The sequence below is a fragment of the Saccopteryx leptura genome, chromosome 1 (genome assembly GCF_036850995.1).
Source record: "Saccopteryx leptura isolate mSacLep1 chromosome 1, mSacLep1_pri_phased_curated, whole genome shotgun sequence".
NCBI classification, from domain to species: domain Eukaryota; kingdom Metazoa; phylum Chordata; class Mammalia; order Chiroptera; family Emballonuridae; genus Saccopteryx; species Saccopteryx leptura.
The window spans coordinates 340,466,039-340,473,739 of NC_089503.1; the positions used below are offsets into that span (position 1 = coordinate 340,466,039).

The 7,701-nt window shown below is 41.4% G+C and overlaps 1 pseudogene; it reads right to left on the reverse strand.

Annotated features, from left to right (window-relative positions):
* Nucleotides 1–6,995: 6,995 nt before the first annotated feature.
* LOC136389507 (large ribosomal subunit protein uL23 pseudogene) lies at nt 6,996–7,448 on the reverse strand (annotated as a pseudogene).
* Between the last annotated feature and the right edge of the window lie 253 nt (nt 7,449–7,701).

Genomic DNA, 7,701 nt, shown 5'->3' on the forward strand with positions numbered 1-7,701 from the left:
AATCACAGTGTGAATAAATCATTAAAAAGTGCAAGATAACTGATGTAGAGTTCTAAGCTGAGAATTATCACCTGGTTTATGGCAACAATGTAAACATTGTTCAAAGAGCCAAAAGCTGGATTTTGTATATTTTCTGCCAGTCCTTTAACTGCTGTAGGCCCTGGTTGTTTCAGACATGCATTTGCAAGACTCATTAGTATGTATTAACCTAATTTATATAATGTTCTTCAAGTCCTTGATTGGAAGGGCTTAGCTTTGGAGGGGGCTGAATCTTAATCATGAACATCAGTGTCCACAGGGGCTTTCCCTGCAGTAGTTTTAAAAATGAAGTTGACAACACCACCACCACCACCAATGAACAAAACCAAAAATCTTCCGCATAACTAACTCTACAGTGCGAAGGTTTGAGGAACGTGGTAAAATGCAGATTATAGTAAAATAGAGATTTCAACTTTACATTTCTGCCAAACATAACTGAAACTCAGTCTCTTTATTAGCCTTAGAGGGGTAGCTTGTTGTAACGGATATAATTTGAAATCCACTCAAGAGTACTTGGGATTTGTGCCATTAATTATGCATTCAACCTCAATTTATTGTTAAAAGATGTATGTTACATAGTCTTCCTGATGTGCTGTTATTTGTTAGACCTATATTACCCTCCAATATGTAAAAATAAAACTCAAACCTCCCAAGTATGAATTTTCCCTTAAAATAAAGCATGTTATATTCCAATCATCAATCATTTTGCAGATTTCAATCATTTTACATTTTATAGACTTCTTCCATATTATTTTAATTCCCACAACAAATAAATATTGAGTATCTATTTCTCACTTTTGTCATCTGAAAAATGGAGATAGAAATAACATCTCCCTTATAGGCTTGTTCTGAGTTTTAAATGAGTTAAAATTTGTAGAACACTTATAAAAATATCTACACCCTAGTAAGTGCTATATATGTTAGTAATTTTTATTATTTATTCTTTACCCAGTACTATTGCCAGGGTGGGGTGGGCTGTAGATATTAAAAATCATAAATCGTGAATACTTTTCTCTATGATCTACCTCGGTGGGATACCAATAAATGTGAAATAAGTAAGGATCATGACCTGGAACCAGCTGGTTACTATAAGATGAGGGGCAACACCTGGGGGTGGGGAATTAGCCTGAGCTGTATATCTAGGAAAGGGCTCTTAAAAGGAAGATGAAGATTTTTTTTTTCCCTATGGGATGGGCTGATTTGAAAAGGAAAGAATGGGGATACAGCAGGCCTGGTAGTGCAGAACCAAAAGTTTTTCATTTGGCTGAATGTGGCCTTTTTAGGGCCAAAGAGAAGCCTTAGTTGAGTGGAGAGTGCATGGGGGTGGGTATACAGGTTGGACTAAGTAGTGATGGGGGAGAAGAGTCTTCGGGTAGGCATGTTGTGATACTACATGCCAAGTTGAGGAATTTGGACTTGAGCCTAAAGGTGATGGAGAGCTATTCAGAGAATTTTGAGCAAGACAGTAACCAGATAATGGTAGTCATTTAAGAAGGTTATTCTGTGAAATGAGAGACCCTAGAGAAAAGCATAATGATGAATACATAAAGGACAGCACAAAGGGATCGGGGTATAGATTTAAAAAATGATATTTTGGGATTAGTAATGACCTATTTTCTAGAAATTTCTTAGGCATATGTCTCTGAGACCACCCTGTAAGTTAGATGAGTTATCATCCACATCTTACAGATGAAGAACTTTAAGTAAGGAGTTTAAATAACAAAGTCATACTTAAACTTACTCATTAGATATTTATTGAGTGCCTGACATGTTTCTGGTTCTATGTTACGGCCAGTGATGAAAGGGAATCAAGAGTACTTACAAACTACAAGAAAAATTATGATGTGAATATAGACAATGGGTACTTGGAAAATGCTTTGGAAAGAGTGATTGAATAAAAGAGTGAATGAATAGACCACGTAACTTATAATGCTTTGGAGCAATTCCATATCAAAACTAACAAAGCATGCCTTTCGGTTTCTAATTCATTAAGTATACACACTCTGTTCTTAGTTCTAGCCAATTCAAACCAGCATAGGTCAAGTGTATCTGAATAGCTACTTGGAGAGTATATTAGTTTTCTGTTGCTGTTGTAACAAATCGCTACAAACTTTGTGACTTAGAACAACAAACATGTAGTATTACCTCACAGACATTTAGGTCAGAAGTCTGATTTGGAACTCACGGGGCAGAAAACTAGGTGTTCCCAGGACTGCGTGCCTTTCTGGAGGCTCCAGGGAAGAATCTGTTTCCTTACTCGTTCAACTTGTTGGCAGAATTCAGTTTCTTTTGATTGTAGGACTGAAGATTTACAATCTGGCTGTCAGCTGAGGACTGTTCCCAGCTTCCAGAGGCTATGCATTCCTTGGCTCGTGGTACCTTTCATTCTCCTCAAAGCCAGCCTTGGCGGGTTGAATCCTTCTCACACTTTGACTTTCTCTTACCTCTTCTTCCATCACATCTCTCTGACTAATGGTTTTTTCCACATTTCAAGGTTTATATGATTACATTGGGCCCATCCAGATAATCCAGGATAATCTCCTTATTTTAAAGTTTTTTGAGGGGATGGAGAAATTGACCAAAAAATAAAAAAAGTCATTTGATTAATAAACTTTATTGCCTCTGCTAAATCCCTTTTGGCTGTCACCTAACATAGTCACAGATTCTGGGGATTAGAGTGGGAACATCTTTGGGGAACCATTGTTCTGCCTTCTACAGAGTAGAAGGAAAACAAAAATTTAATGGTTAAGATTAGGAATTAGATGCTTCTCTCACTTAGGATTGCCAAAAGCATGTTTCTTAACTTCACATCCTTTTCCTATTCATAGGCTATAACATATTTGAGGGAGACAAAAGATGGAAGCACAAGAGTACATATTGCAAGAGTGCTATCTTATTTAAATAGTGGGGTTTTTAGGACCAGACAGAAAGCTCTTGTGTGTGAGATTTGCATGTTCGGGTGATGCCTTTGTTCATCTCAAATATTTTCTGCTAAAGTCATGGCTTTGTATTGGCCACAGTGGAGATATACAAAGAGGAGCTCTTACTGTAAAGCTGACAAATTGCTAGGTGTGATTAATTGGGCAAATAAATTACTGCAGTACAAAGAAACCCTTCCTATGTGTTACCATAATGGAAGTACAAAGTACTGTGGAGAATGGATGATGGAGAGATTTCCTTTCATCTGAGAAATCAGGTGGCATTTGCCTATTGAGGACTAGGTAAAAATTTAATAGGCAGAGAAGGAAAGAAGTATTTTGTTGCAGTAAGATTGGCCAAATAAAGCTCAGAGCTGGAAGACTATTATTGTGTATTTTTAAGTATTTGGAATTCCTTTAGAATAATAAAAAGAGGTAGGTAAAAAGGATTACTGGGATAAAAAATGAAGTGTTATACAGATTGGAAAAAATTCTGGAGAAGGTCACATTTGTCAAAAATAAGACCTTGGGCCTTTTTTCCCTTGGAGGAAATTGGGAGACACCAAATACATTTGAACAGAGAAAGGACACAGTCAGTGCCAGGAGTTAGAAAGTTAATGGAGACTGTAACAAGTCAAATGGAGGGAGTAAGAGCCGTGAAATGGGGAGAACTTCCAGAAAACACTTATTGTAGGGCAGGAGAGAGATCATGAATGGATTTCTAACTAGACTGGAGATAGTATGAACTAAAGTAAAGAGAAAATGAGAGGGACACCGAGGACAGAGAATGAAAAGGAATGTGGGGCCTGACCAGGTGGTTTCACATTGTTTTCACAGAGCATCATACTGGGATGCAGAGGTCCAGGTTCAAAACCCTGAGGTCACCGGCTTGAGTGTGGGATCAAAGATATGACCCCATGGTTGCTGGCTTGAGCCCAAAGGTAACTGGCTTGAGTCCAAGGTCAGTGGCCTGAGCAAGGGGTCACTTGCTCTGCTGTAGCCCCCTGGTCAAGGTACATATGAGAAAACAATCAATGAACAACTAAGGTGCCACAACAAAGAATTGATGCTTCTCATCTCTCTCCCTTCCTATCTGTCTGTCCCTTTCTGTCCCTCTCTCTAACTCTGTCTCTGTCAAAAAAAAAAGAAAAAAAAAAAAGAAAAAAAAAAAAAAAGGAACGTGATAATGATGAGAGGTGAAATAGAGATGTTAAAACCAAGATAGTTTTAAGGTTTAGAACCTGAACAGGAGGCCCTAGGAAAATAGAAGAGCTATGAATAGAAAGAAGGAAGTCAGAAGAGGAGAAGGCTAGGTGAAGCAGTAAAATGATGAGACTGGATTAGACCTGATACGTCTGAGAAGCTGTTAGAAAACTCAAGTGGAGATTTTCAACCTAAAGAGAAGTCTCAGCAAAGATGAGATGAGGGCCAAGGAGAAGAATATACACAGTTATAGGTGAAAACAAACTGTCTGATTAAAGAAGATGGAGGATAGTCATGGAGGGCACAATGGTATGGGAGGATTTCAGAAAAGAATCTTATCTAAGATCCTAGGAAGGCACCGAAGAGAAAAGCAGATGTTATGTGTATGTTAATATCTACCTCCATTCTATTTCATAACTCTCTTTGTGGGTGGCAGGAGAGTCTTTGGGAAAGAAAGAGTCAAAATATAAGACCAATTTAAAGAAAAATTGCTTGTTGTCATTGCTTTTGGGAAAGCACTCTAAGACTACAATTTAACTTAACAAAAAGGAAAAAGATCAATGGATTAGTTACAATGTTATGGCAAGTAGTTTAAAATAAATTTTGGTGAGATGGCAGATGTTGACTCCTTATTTTTATTTTTATTGTTAAAACGGCATTTTAGACTTCTAAAAGGGATAAGTATATGTTTTGTACTTATTGTGTTATAAGATACACAATATCTGCTAGAGACTTTAGCAATAGGAATTATATGTGTATAAACCTCCAATGTGCATTCTATTTTAAATAACTTGAATTGTACATAAGGTTTTTCATAAAATGTAAAATGCCCAGCCCTGAATATTAATTGACAAGGGCCACAGCATCACATAGATTTGCCCACAGCATCAAACCTGAGAACATTTTCCTAAATATTACCAGGAGAGCAAGGCACCACCTGAGTGACCACCTGGCTCCATGAGATTCACTCACGTTCGATGGTGGAGTTCTCTTCTGAAATTTTGAGTGTGAAAGGTATGTGCTGTGAGCCCCCCTCCACTGTTTATCTGGGAAGGCCCGGTAGATAGTGAGCTTGACAGTGAAATTCTAACCCCCCAAACTGATGAGATGCCAGGTTTCCCTGCCTAGCTGGGACTGCGGGGGTATCTCTTCATACTTCATAGGGGAGTGACTGGTATTTGAGCACTGATAACAGCAATCTCAGTGATGAGGCTGAGTCAGGGGGGACATTCCAGAAAAGCAAATGGCTAAGAAGAGCCGGGCCTGCATGAGGACAGAGGAGCCGGACCTCAGCCATCTGCCACTGTGCAGGCAGGAGGCACCAAGTGGGGAGGACAGGCACATTTCCTGGAGGAAGACCGAGCGCTCACAAGCTGATGTTTTAAATAGGAGTGGCAAGAAGAAGAAGGAAATATGTTTGGTCTCTGGCCTACAGGCGCACTAAATTTTACAGAGGAATTTTTCTTTTTTTTTCTTTTTTCTTTTCAGAAGCTGGAAACGGGGAGAGACAGTCAGACAGACTCCCGCATGCGCCCGACCGGGATCCACCCGGCACGCCCACCAGGGGGCGACGCTCTGCCCACCAGGGGGCGATGCTCTGCCGCGACCAGAGCCACTCCAGCGCCTGGGGCAGAGGCCAAGGAGCCATCCCCAGCGCCCGGGCCATCTTTGCTCCAATGGAGCCTTGGCTGCGGGAGGGGAAGAGAGAGACAGAGAGGAAGGGGGGGGGTATGGAGAAGCAAATGGGCACTTCTCCTATGTGCCCTGGCCGGGAATCGAACCCGGGTCCCCCACACGCCAGGCCGACGCTCTACCGCTGAGCCAACCGGCCAGGGCCACAGAGGAATTTTTCAATGTTACTGATGGACAGCTGGGGCAGAGACCCTGGGCTACGGAGATGCTGCCTGAAAGCTTTTCACTGAGAATGAGAGCTACATTCAATAATCAATAGGCTTACTCAAAGGAGAATTATATACTGTATTGTCCCAAGCTTTCTGGGAACACTATCTATATGCTATGTTGACTTTTCACATGCTGTTGTATTTCTGCCCCTAGTAACTAAAAACCATAGACCAATCCACAGTGACCAAACCTGAACTAGACCAGAAAAAAAATTAAATCAAAAAGCTGCTTACACTTTCCCCTTAGGTTAGAATGAACCCAAATTTGTGTGGGAGGGAACATCAAGACAGAAGACAGTGCAGGCAGGTTATTGCACACGAAGCAAACAGAACAAAACAACAGTAATTCCAATATTTGGCGAATGTGTTCCCAATTCTAGCTTCCTTTGTCACATTTAGAAAAATTTTAAAGAAATTGTAAACCCATTAGGCTGTCAGCACGGGATACAATAGCACTCTGTGCATAGGCAGTGGCCAGAGAAGCAGAGACTGGTGGTTGAGTGGCACAGGAAACACGGGCTCAGAGGATTTCAAACTGGCTCAGTGGGACCACAGTACAGGCTTTGAGGAATGCCTCAGAGAATGAACAAATTTTCATCTTGTGTCATCATAAATGCCTCAGTGATAGAAAATCAGCTTTAACAATGTTACACGCTCCAGAGTTGCACATTTTTTATTTCTCTGAGTAATTCTAAACCTCATCCACTGATGACACCATTGTGTTGACAAATTATACAGCTGGTTTGGGATTCCCCGGAGGCTGCAGGTTCCCTCATCCCTTTCAAGCAGCCCCTGAGGAGCCTGATGCATTCTAGTGACCTGGAAACTTAGTCATAAATTTTTTCATAATCATTTTCCAGACCATTTTTCTTCTTCTTTTGTTTTTTACAGTGTAAAAATTATTTGTATTTCGAATTAGCTGGCAAGACTTAGTTTAGATGATTACAGTTTTGTTGGCGACACCTAAAGCGTAACAGTCAGGAGCCAGTTGAACACAGGTCTCCTCTCCATCAGGTCTGTCTGATCAGGGTGTTGACCTTGGCCACGTCAGTGTCATAGAGCTTCTTCACAGCATTGAATCTGGTGTTTGTTGGCCTTGACATCCACAATGAACACAAGTGCACTGCTGTCTTCTGTCTTCTTCACGGTTGACGTGGCTGTCAGGGGGGACTTGATGATGACAGAGTGGTCAAGCTTGTTTCTCCTTCAAGGACATTCAGGCTGCCTTCAGAGCCAGGGTGTCTCGGGCCTTTGGGAAGAGGGAGACTTATGAATCTTTTTTATGGCCATGGACACCTTTCAGCACTGCGTTCTTTGCCCTCAAAGCTTTTACTTCGGCTTTGGGAGAGGCAGGAATTTCCTTCTTCAATTTCAGCAACATCTTCATGAAAAGCACTTTCCAGAATTTCTTCCTTCTTTTGCTGGAAACTTTTTTTTTTTTCCTGTATTTTTCTGAAGCTGGAAACGGGGAGAGACAGTCAGACAGACTCCCGCATGCACCCGACCGGGATCCACCCAGCACGCCCACCAAGGGGCGACGCTCTGTCCACCAGGGGGCGATGCTCTGCCCCTCCGGGGCGTCGCTCTGTTGCGACCAGAGCCACTCTAGCGCCTGGGGCAGAGGCCAAGGAGCCATCCCC